The sequence below is a fragment of the Crassostrea angulata genome, unplaced genomic scaffold, assembly GCF_025612915.1.
Source record: "Crassostrea angulata isolate pt1a10 unplaced genomic scaffold, ASM2561291v2 HiC_scaffold_20, whole genome shotgun sequence".
Taxonomy (NCBI): domain Eukaryota; kingdom Metazoa; phylum Mollusca; class Bivalvia; order Ostreida; family Ostreidae; genus Magallana; species Magallana angulata.
The window spans coordinates 64010-76278 of NW_026441575.1; the positions used below are offsets into that span (position 1 = coordinate 64010).

The 12269-nt window shown below is 34.6% G+C and overlaps 3 long non-coding RNA genes across 3 annotated transcripts; all 3 read left to right on the top strand.

Annotated features, from left to right (window-relative positions):
• Nucleotides 1-4514: 4514 nt before the first annotated feature.
• LOC128168620 (uncharacterized) lies at nt 4515-5425 on the top strand. Its single transcript, XR_008241425.1, has 2 exons — nt 4515-4908; nt 4951-5425. It is a non-coding gene; the product is annotated as an uncharacterized LOC128168620 (long non-coding RNA).
• Nucleotides 5426-7331: 1906 nt separating this feature from the next.
• On the top strand, nt 7332-8771 carry LOC128168622 (uncharacterized). The gene is made up of 2 exons (XR_008241426.1): nt 7332-7982; nt 8439-8771. It is a non-coding gene; the product is annotated as an uncharacterized LOC128168622 (long non-coding RNA).
• A 2063-nt stretch (nt 8772-10834) lies between these two features.
• On the top strand, nt 10835-11722 carry LOC128168617 (uncharacterized). Its single transcript, XR_008241424.1, has 2 exons — nt 10835-11205; nt 11248-11722. It is a non-coding gene; the product is annotated as an uncharacterized LOC128168617 (long non-coding RNA).
• Nucleotides 11723-12269: the final 547 nt, after the last annotated feature.

Here is a 12269-nt window from a genome sequence, read left to right on the forward strand (position 1 = left end):
TTGAAATGAGAAGGAACTTTACCACCAGATAAATTTAAAGCAAATCGAGACTTATGTCTACCACAAACTTTTGAAATCAAAATAAAAAAAAAAGATCTAACGGATTATAGTGTTGAAGATCTTACTGTATATGACATTGTAAAGATTTGTTTTAAAACAACCAAAGATGCTTGTGTATAGTGGCTTCAAATTTGAACTTTACACAAAATTCTTCCAGTTGGATACTACCTTAAAAAATCAATATCAAAACTACTGACAGATGTGTTTTGTAAAAAAATAAAGTGGAAAGGATAATTTATGTTTTTAAAATACATACCCTGTGGAAAGAACTAAGTTTATAAATTTATAGAAAGACCTCTGAAAGAATTGGATTTAATATGTTTAATATTATAATTGGCAAACTTTCATCGTCGTTTCATAACGAAATCGTTAATTTTATAATTCTTCATATGAAACAATATATATTTTGTTGTCTTATGTAAAATAAATCTCCATGCTTGGTTTCCTTTGTCACTTAAAACTAAATTACAATATTGAAAGATATGGTGCAACACAAACTTGTATATTCAATATTTTGCTGCTTATATCTGTTTTATTGTTATTATGACCATTTTGTCATTTTCTTATTTTTTTTGTTATTTTTTCTCCACGTAGGCAAGTAAACACAAAGTAATATGGTTAGGTGTTTATTCATAAGTGTGCGTAGTCTGCTTTTTCAAAAAGAAATTATAAAAATAAAACCAAAATAAAAACCACTTCATGTACCTGTAATGTTGATTGTTGATCTAAAAATCCTTATCGTCATGAATTTAGTCGGCATTCCCCAATTCTGATTGTCTGTGTTTTCCATATGTTTAATGACATCTGGTTTTTCTCCGTTATCAGTAACACAGCCGCTGAGAGAAGCTAACATGACCTTGGCTGTAAAATGTAAACAAAGCTCTTCGCGAAATTGATATGATCAAGAAATTAACCACAGTCTGTATCTGTACTGATATTAATTAGATGAAACAAAGTAGTTTGATTAAAATCTGTATCTTGATAAACTATGTCGTGCCAATACACGAGATATTTCAATAAACCTAATTACATTTATTATATTAATACGTCTTTTATATAAAAGGATGTAGAAGTATGTAGTATTACAAGAACAATTTTGATTATTTTGTATTTATCTCTCAGATTTAAGAATTTACATGGGCTAATCATCTTTTAAGAGAATATAACAAAAACATCAAACTGAGATAAGACATGATGGTACTATTCTCATCTTTTTGTGTTTTAAAACAAGCTTGGTTAGATTTGTTCAGATCTTGCGGCGTATATTTCAAATATTCTAAGTACCCACATTTTTAGTCTGTTAATTTTTTTTTACACCTTTTTCACGTTGACAAACAAAGAGCAAGTTTTCTTACCACATATCCACACGCGACGTTTTCGTTTAGTCCATCACAGAATGAAAACCGACAAAAATATAATCCGTAATCTAAAGTACAGCTCTCTTGTATTCACTTTCTTCAATGACACATCTTTATAACAAGCCGTAATCGTGTACAGATCGGTAAAACCATACTTAGCCGAACATATCGATCGCCATTTCTTTCCCCTTCTCGTTCACATTATTGGGTCAAGCATGCGTAGAAGCTTAAAATTATATACAAAAACAATACAGCTGAAAATGAGCACTAAAATTCCTGTCGACGGCAATATCTTTTGAAAACTAGATACATATGCATAGCGCAGTACCTCAAAAAAATAAGTCATAATATTAGCGATTTGCTCTGAGCTTTTTGTTGACATATGTATCAAATTTTAGAAAGAAATCTTCAAAAAACCGACGTTTGCTCCTAAATGACATCTCAGACGGAATCGCTCGGCCGGAGATATATACTTCCTGAATGGGTACCCTCAAAAACTTTACTGGCTCTAAGTTATTATGTATCAAATAATTATTTCAAAACTAAAATTTAACGTCTGAAAGAACTCTTCATATCATGATTAAAGTTTACCTGGTGTCAGTTCGCGATTCGCCGAGTTAGAGCGATTTAAAAAACCCGATCGGACATAGGTGCAAACCGTTTTTTCGCCCCAAGTCCCGTTGGCACCTAAATGACACGTCAGACGGTTTCGTTTGCAGCTATGTGATAACATTCGGTTATATATATATATATATATATATATATATATATATATATATATATATATATATATATATATATAGTGATTGTTGTTTAGGTTAAATTTCTTTAGCAGCCATTTTACCTGACATTTAAACCTGAAACCATAAACTTGATGTTGAACCCTGCATGGGGGTTAAGTTTTGAACTTATACTTCGGTAGAAGCTCTTTTAAGACGAAAATAGAAATCATTTAATGTTCCGGTTTGCATTAAAATTTACAGAAATCAATTAGGCCTACATATTGCAAATCAATTTCAACAAGAGTCCCCCCTCTAACTAATGATAATCATTAACAATCATTTCATGAATATTAACAACACTTATAAGCCTTCAAGTAGAGCAACTCTCAATTTTACAAAAAACAATTTGACGGGTACTTTTTCCCCCCGAAACTGTCCCTTGCTACCAAAAGGTTCTTCGATTTCAACTGATTGTCTATGATTAAGATTACTGTAATATAAGCAATATATTCCAAAAGATTTAGAAGGTTTCCTTGTTGATTAACCATACTGATAATTTAACGAGAAACAGAAAGTCATGGGCTAATTCATTGGGGTGGAACTTTTAAACAAAAGCATTTATCATTTAACTAATGCTGTCTATTTCTTTGTATTGATGTAATAAAAGATAAACTGGGATGTGAAGGTAAATTCCAAAAGCTTGGTGATTAACCATACTGATAATTAAATGAGAAACAGAAAATCATGGGTTCCTTCATTGGGGTAGAATTTTTAAACAAAAGCATTTATCATTTAACTAATGCTGTTTATTTCTCTGTATTGATGTAATAAAGGATAGATTAGGCTGCAAATATTAAAACAAAGAGACTTAGTAGGTTTCCTATGTGATTAAATTGTACTGACATTTCAACGCGAAGCCGAAAACCATGGGTTCCCTCATGGAGGTTTAAATTCAAGTTAAAAGCACATTTCTTTGAAATCTTCCTGATTATTTCTTTGTATTGATGTTGAAAAGATACAAAAAAAGGTGCCAGAATAGATTCCAAAAGATTTAGGAGTTTTCCTTGGTGATTAACCATACTGATAATTTAATGAGAAACAGATAATCATGGGCTCTGTCATTGGGGTGGAATTTTTTAACAAAAGCATTTATCATTTAACTTATGCTGTTTTATTTCTTTGTAATGATGTTATAAAAGATAAGTTAGGCTGCAAATATTAACACAAAAAGACTAAGTAGGTGTCCTGTGTGATTAACTGTACTGACATTTCAACGCGAAGCCAAAAACCATGGGTTCCTTCATGGAGGTTTAAATTCAAGTTAAAAGCACTTTTCTTTTAAATTTTACTGGTTATTTTCTTGTATTGATATAATAAAAGTTAAAAAAGGGTGCCAGGATAAATTCAAAAAGATTTAGGAGTTTTTCTTAGTGACTCACTATACTAATTTTCTCTGTATGAACTGAAAATTATGAGCTCTTTTCTGGGCTGCAATTTCTGAATAAAATGATTTCTCACTTAATTAATGCTGATTTTCCCTTGTATTCATTTAATAACAGGTAATTTAGGGTGCACATATTATTCAAAGCAGGTTTAGGGTTAGGGTTAGGGTTGGGTTGGGGTTAGGTTTAGGGTTAGGGTTGGGTTGGGGGGTTAGGGTTAGGTTTAGATTAAGGGTTAGGGTTAGGTTTAGGGTAAGTGTTTCGGTTAAATTGAAGTAGGGTAAAGGCATATTTACGAAATCATTTGCTGTATCAACTCGTCAATGTCACCGAATTGTCACGTGGTCTTTGAAGGGCGGAGTTAAAGGTGGATTGATATATATATATATATATATATATATATATATATATATATATATATATATATATATATATATATATATATATATATATATAGTGATTGTTGTTTAGGTTAAATTTCTTTAGCAGCCATTTTACCTGACTTTTAAACCTGAAACCATAAACTTGATGTTGAACCCTGCATGGGGGTTAAGTTTTGAACTTATACTTCGAAAGAAGCTCTTTTAAGACGAAAATAGAAATCATTTAATGTTCCGGTTTGCATTAAAATTTACAGAAATCCATTAGGCCTACATATTTCAAATCAATTTCAACAAGAGTCCCCCCTCTAACTAATGATAATCATTAACAATCATTTCATGAATATTAACAACACTTATAAGCCTTCAAGTAGAGCAACTCTCAATTTTACAAAAAACAATTTGACGGTGTCACAATCAATAGATTTATTCATTCTTACTATTTTCCTATAGGGTACCTCTGATTTTTATTCTATGTTCATATCCTTTTTGGTGCCTCAGATTTTGTCAATTCAGGTATTGGTCAATATTGGACTATACTCGGTCTATTTGTTTACTATGATGCTATAAATACCCATGTTTTGGTCAGTGAGCCGGGGTCCATTAGCACGCACTGCAGTAGTAACACGATGTATAGCTAAGTGTATTTTTTACGGTAACCATCTCCATTAGGGGTAAGTTCGTTTTTCCTTATACTTTAGTCTTGTTTGTAATATTTAAGACTTTAGGTAACTGTTCTTATACGTGTTCGATAGTATTTTCGTGTTAACGTTTTACATACTTGTTTATTTACCGTAGAGTTATGGTACGTTTGTGTGACAAGCGTGGTTTGCTAGTTTATTTGTGAGTTTATATTTCGTAGTCTTATACGGCGTTTTTGGTCATACATTGACTGTTTTGTGATGTTAAGGGGTCTTATACACTTAACTTTATTGCATGTTAAGAGGTCTTATACGCTTAACTGTGACTGTGTTTGATACGTTAAGAGGTCTGATACACTTAACGGTTTTTCACAGCGAGTATTGTTCGGTGTGATTGTATGGCGTGCAGTTGCGGTAATTAGGTAAATAAGTATATTGTGAAAGTGAAACGTTGAATTGAAAATATTGTTATTTATATATAATTAAAAGGTTCCAACAAGGCTCCAGCAATGTCCCAGTGATGATTCGGCCATAGTCACCAGTGTTCCGGTATTGAACATCTTACCACCCGTGCAACCTCCTTCGAGTATTCCCTTACTACGCTGGAAGCCGGTGGACGGAAGCCGTCATCTTAGGACGTGGTACCGAAGGAGGACACATTGGAGGAACACTGGAGGGACACTGCTGTCCAATATACCACCATAGGACATTGACGAATCAGATATTAGAAACATTTTTTTTTGTTAATATTTTGTGTGTGTGTGAATGTGTATATTTGTAAATTTATTGATTTTATATATAGATAAAGATTGTAAATACTTATTGTTGTTTTCATTGCTTGACTGGTTAGACACACGACGGCTGTCGTGACAAATTGGTGTCAGAAGTGGGATAATTATGTCTAATCAATCAGCAAATAATGGTCATTTTGTTTTTGTCAATTAGTTTTTGAAGTGTCTAATATGATTTTTTTTCATTTAAGGTAGCTAGAAATTGTATGGAACCCCGGTGGAGAACGGTTACTGTTGCCTTGTGTATGGTTATATTTTTCCTTTGAGCGTTTAGAGGATAAGTACATTTTTGTTTGAAATAATTATTAGCATTTGATTGTGTAGTTGATATATTTTTGAGTATATTAAGATGGACCAACCAACGTTACAAGAATTAACGGAACACGGACAGAAAATGGAACTCAAGGGATCAGATCCCCAGAAGTTCATACGAGATCAGCAAGCACACTATCGGGAGTTACGAGCTGCAGAGATCGTCACAGAGATATCGCACCTACTACAACAAACGGGCGAGACAGCGAGACATGAAAGAAGGCGAGAAAGTTCTTGTGTTGCTTCCTACCGCTAGCAACAAGTTACTGATGCAGTGGAGAGGACCTTACATAATAGTCCAGAAGGTAGGGAGTGTAGATTACAAGATTGATGTAGACGGAAAGCTTAAGACATTCCATGCTAAAATGCTGAAGCGATATGTTGATAGACAGGATGATGACAATATTAACAGAGACATTGTAGGAGTAGCGGTTATCGATGTAGAGAACGACAGCTCAACAGATGACAGTGATTTAAATGACTCTCCGTCACATTTGAATCCGGAAGGTCCAGAGAATGTCAACATCAGTGATGAACTTGGTGAGAGAGAAACTCATGACATTAAAACTTTGCTTTGTAAATATTCTGATGTTCTTACAGATGCTCCAGGACTGACTACTTTAGCGAAACATGAAATCAGATTGACCAGTGAAAAGCCTGTACGCACAAAGCCATATCCATTACCCTTTACTTCACGTGAAACTGTATGCGAAGAGGTCAGGAGAATGCTAGAAACAGGGATCATCGAACCATCGACAAGTCCTTATACATCGCCGATTGTTATAGTCAAGAAGAAGGACGGCTCCAATAGATTCTGCATAGATTTTAGAGCAATTAACAGAATAACAGTGTTTGATGCAGAGACGATTCCGTGTGCGGACGATATATTCGTGCAGTTGGCAGGCAGTAAGTACGTGTCAAAATTTGATCTCTGTAAAGGTTATTGGCAATTACCTCTTGAAGAAACGTCAAAGTGCATAACAGCTTTCCAGACACCACTTGGACTGTTTCAGTTCATGGTTATGCCGTTTGGTCTGGTCAACGCGTCAGCCAGTTTCAGCCGTTTAATGAGAAAACTATTAGAAGGTATGCAGTTCATTGACAACTTTATAGATGATGTTATAATATATACCAAGTCATTTCAGGAACATTTGCAGATTGTGGAGGAGTTTTTAGAAAGACTGCGCGCTGCAAACTTAACTGCGAAGCCAAGTAAGTGCTTTATTGGATTTCAAAGTTTAGAGTGTTTGGGACATATAGCAGGAGAGGAGAAACTTCTTCCAGTACCAGAGAAAGTAGCAGCTATTCAGGAGTTTTCACCACCTACCACTAAGAAACAGGTTAGGTCATTTTTGGGACTAGTTGGTTTCTATAGAAGATTTATACCTAACTTTTCAGCTATTGCAGCCCCGCTGACAGATTTGACACGGAAAGGACAGCCTAACAAGTGTATCTGGGGACAGCAGCAGGAAAATGCATTTACATCGCTGAAGTACGCACTCATGGTAACAAATGTGTTAAAATTACCCGATATTAGTAAACCATTTATATTGCAGACAGATGCGTCAGATGCAGGTGTTGGTGCAGTGTTGTTGCAAGAGGAAGATGGAGTGAGAAACCGGTTTTCTACGCTAGTCAGAAGCTGAAGTCGCACCAGTTATCCTACTCTACGATCGAGAAGGAATGTTATGCTATAGTCTGGGCGGTCCAGAAGTTCCAAAGGTATTTATATGGAAAAGAGTTCCTACTGGAGACCGCCCACCAACCTCTGGTTTATCTAAGCCACGCCAAGGTATCTAATGCTCGTTTAATGAGGTGGGCATTGTTATTGCAACCATACAGATTCCGGATCATCGCAATTAAAGGTTCTGAGAACGTCGGTGCAGACTGTCTAAGTAGACTGTAAATATGTTACAGTACATTTTGTGTATATTTTATTGACATTTTTTTTATTGATTGTGTTTTTTTATCAAAAGTTTATAAAACTTTCTTGGATAGGGAGATATTGTCACAATCAATAGATTTATTCATTCTTACTATTTTCCTATAGGGTACCTCTGATTTTTATTCTATGTTCATATCCTTTTTGGTGCCTCAGATTTTGTCAATTCAGGTATTGGTCAATATTGGACTATACTCGGACTGTTCTATTTGTTTACTATGATGCTATAAATACCCATGTTTTGGTCAGTGAGCCGGGGTCCATTAGCACGCACTGCAGTAGTAACACGATGTATAGCTAAGTGTATTTTTTACGGTAACCATCTCCATTAGGGGTAAGTTCGTTTTTCCTTATACTTTAGTCTTGTTTGTAATATTTAAGACTTTAGGTAACTGTTCTTATACGTGTTCGATAGTATTTTCGTGTTAACGTTTTACATACTTGTTTATTTACCGTAGAGTTATGGTACGTTTGTGTGACAAGCGTGGTTTGCTAGTTTATTTGTGAGTTTATATTTCGTAGTCTTATACGGCGTTTTTGGTCATACATTGACTGTTTTGTGATGTTAAGGGGTCTTATACACTTAACTTTATTGCATGTTAAGAGGTCTTATACGCTTAACTGTGACTGTGTTTGATACGTTAAGAGGTCTGATACACTTAACAGTTTTTCACAGCGAGTATTGTTCGGTGTGATTGTATGGCGTGCAGTTGCGGTAATTAGGTAAATAAGTATATTGTGAAAGTGAAACGTTGAATTGAAAATATTGTTATTTATATATAACTAAAAGGTTCCAGCAAGGCTCCAGCAATGTCCCAGTGATGATTCGGCCATAGTCACCAGTGTTCCGGTATTGAACATCTTACCACCCGTGCAACCTCCTTCGAGTATTCACTTACTACGCTGGAAGCCGGTGGACGGAAGCCGTCATCTTAGGACGTGGTACCGAAGGAGGACACATTGGAGGAACACTGGAGGGACACTGCTGTCCAATATACCACCATAGGACATTGACGAATCAGATATTAGAAACATTTTTTTTTGTTAATATTTTGTGTGTGTGTGAATGTGTATATTTGTAAATTTATTGATTTTATATATAGATAAAGATTGTAAATACTTATTGTTGTTTTCATTGCTTGACTGGTTAGACACACGACGGCTGTCGTGACAGACGGGTACTTTTTCCCCCCAAAACTGTCCCTTGCTACCAAAAGGTTCTTCGATTTCAACTGATTGTCTATGATTAAGATTACTGTAATATAAGCAATATATTCCAAAAGATTTAGAAGGTTTCCTTGTTGATTAACCATACTGATAATTTAACGAGAAACAGAAAGTCATGGGCTAATTCATTGGGGTGGAACTTTTAAACCAAAGCATTTATCATTTAACTAATGCTGTCTATTTCTTTGTATTGATGTAATAAAAGATAAACTGGGATGTGAAGGTAAATTCCAAAAGCTTGGTGATTAACCATACTGATAATTAAATGAGAAACAGAAAATCATGGGTTCCTTCATTGGGGTAGAATTTTTAAACAAAAGCATTTATCATTTAACTAATGCTGTTTATTTCTCTGTATTGATGTAATAAAGGATAGATTAGGCTGCAAATATTAAAACAAAGAGACTTAGTAGGTTTCCTATGTGATTAAATTGTACTGACATTTCAACGCGAAGCCGAAAACCATGGGTTCCCTCATGGAGGTTTAAATTCAAGTTAAAAGCACATTTCTTTGAAATCTTCCTGATTATTTCTTTGTATTGATGTTAAAAAGATACAAAAAAAGGTGCCAGAATAGATTCCAAAAGATTTAGGAGTTTTCCTTGGTGATTAACCATACTGATAATTTAATGAGAAACAGATAATCATGGGCTCTGTCATTGGGGTGGAATTTTTTAACAAAAGCATTTATCATTTAACTTATGCTGTTTTATTTCTTTATAATGATGTTATAAAAGATAAGTTAGGCTGCAAATATTAACACAAAAAGACTAAGTAGGTGTCCTGTGTGATTAACTGTACTGACATTTCAACGCGAAGCCAAAAACCATGGGTTCCTTCATGGAGGTTTAAATTCAAGTTAAAAGCACTTTTCTTTTAAATTTTACTGGTTATTTTCTTGTATTGATGTAATAAAAGTTAAAAAAGGGTGCCAGGATAAATTCAAAAAGATTTAGGAGTTTTTCTTAGTGACTCACTATACTAATTTTCTCTGTATGAACTGAAAATTATGAGCTCTTTTCTGGGCTGCAATTTCTGAATAAAATGATTTCTCACTTAATTAATGCTGATTTTCCCTTGTATTCATTTAATAACAGGTAATTTAGGGTGCACATATTATTCAAAGCAGGTTTAGGGTTAGGGTTAGGGTTGGGTTGGGGTTAGGTTTAGGGTTAGGGTTGGGTTGGGGGGTTAGGGTTAGGTTTAGATTAAGGGTTAGGGTTAGGTTTAGGGTAAGTGTTTCGGTTAAATTGAAGTAGGGTAAAGGCATATTTACGAAATCATTTGCTGTATCAACTCGTCAATGTCACCGAATTGTCACGTGGTCTTTGAAGGGCGGAGTTAAAGGTGGATTGATATATATATATATATATATATATATATATATATATATATATATATATATATATATATATATATATATATATATATATATATATATATATATATATATATAGTGATTGTTGTTTAGGTTAAATTTCTTTAGCAGCCATTTTACCTGACATTTAAACCTGAAACCATAAACTTGATGTTGAACCCTGCATGGGGGTTAAGTTTTGAACTTATACTTCGGTAGGAGCTCTTTTAAGACGAAAATAGAAATCATTTAATGTTCCGGTTTGCATTAAAATTTACAGAAATCCATCAGGCCTACATATTTCAAATCAATTTCAACAAGAGCCCCCCTCTAACTAATGATAATCATTAACAATCATTTCATGAATATTAACAACACTTATAAGCCTTCAAGTAGAGCAACTCTCAATTTTACAAAAAACAATTTGACGGTGTCACAATCAATAGATTTATTCATTCTTACTATTTTCCTATAGGGTACCTCTGATTTTTATTCTATGTTCATATCCTTTTTGGTGCCTCAGATTTTGTCAATTCAGGTATTGGTCAATATTGGACTATACTCGGACTGTTCTATTTGTTTACTATGATGCTATAAATACCCATGTTTTGGTCAGTGAGTCGGGGTCCATTAGCACGCACTGCAGTAGTAACACGATGTATAGCTAAGTGTATTTTTTACGGTAACCATCTCCATTAGGGGTAAGTTCGTTTTTCCTTATACTTTAGTCTTGTTTGTAATATTTAAGACTTTAGGTAACTGTTCTTATACGTGTTCGATAGTATTTTCGTGTTAACGTTTTACATACTTGTTTATTTACCGTAGAGTTATGGTACGTTTGTGTGACAAGCGTGGTTTGCTAGTTTATTTGTGAGTTTATATTTCGTAGTCTTATACGGCGTTTTTGGTCATACATTGACTGTTTTGTGATGTTAAGGGGTCTTATACACTTAACTTTATTGCATGTTAAGAGGTCTTATACGCTTAACTGTGACTGTGTTTGATACGTTAAGAGGTCTGATACACTTAACGGTTTTTCACAGCGAGTATTGTTCGGTGTGATTGTATGGCGTGCAGTTGCGGTAATTAGGTAAATAAGTATATTGTGAAAGTGAAACGTTGAATTGAAAATATTGTTATTTATATATAATTAAAAGGTTCCAACAAGGCTCCAGCAATGTCCCAGTGATGATTCGGCCATAGTCACCAGTGTTCCGGTATTGAACATCTTACCACCCGTGCAACCTCCTTCGAGTATTCCCTTACTACGCTGGAAGCCGGTGGACGGAAGCCGTCATCTTAGGACGTGGTACCGAAGGAGGACACATTGGAGGAACACTGGAGGGACACTGCTGTCCAATATACCACCATAGGACATTGACGAATCAGATATTAGAAACATTTTTTTTTGTTAATATTTTGTGTGTGTGTGAATGTGTATATTTGTAAATTTATTGATTTTATATATAGATAAAGATTGTAAATACTTATTGTTGTTTTCATTGCTTGACTGGTTAGACACACGACGGCTGTCGTGACAAATTGGTGTCAGAAGTGGGATAATTATGTCTAATCAATCAGCAAATAATGGTCATTTTGTTTTTGTCAATTAGTTTTTGAAGTGTCTAATATGATTTTTTTTCATTTAAGGTAGCTAGAAATTGTATGGAACCCCGGTGGAGAACGGTTACTGTTGCCTTGTGTATGGTTATATTTTTCCTTTGAGCGTTTAGAGGATAAGTACATTTTTGTTTGAAATAATTATTAGCATTTGATTGTGTAGTTGATATATTTTTGAGTATATTAAGATGGACCAACCAACGTTACAAGAATTAACGGAACACGGACAGAAAATGGAACTCAAGGGATCAGATCCCCAGAAGTTCATACGAGATCAGCAAGCACACTATCGGGAGTTACGAGCTGCAGAGATCGTCACAGAGATATCGCACCTACTACAACAAACGGGCGAGACAGCGAGACATGAAAGAAGGCGAGAAAGTTCTTGTGTTGCTTCCTACCGCTAGCAACAAGTTA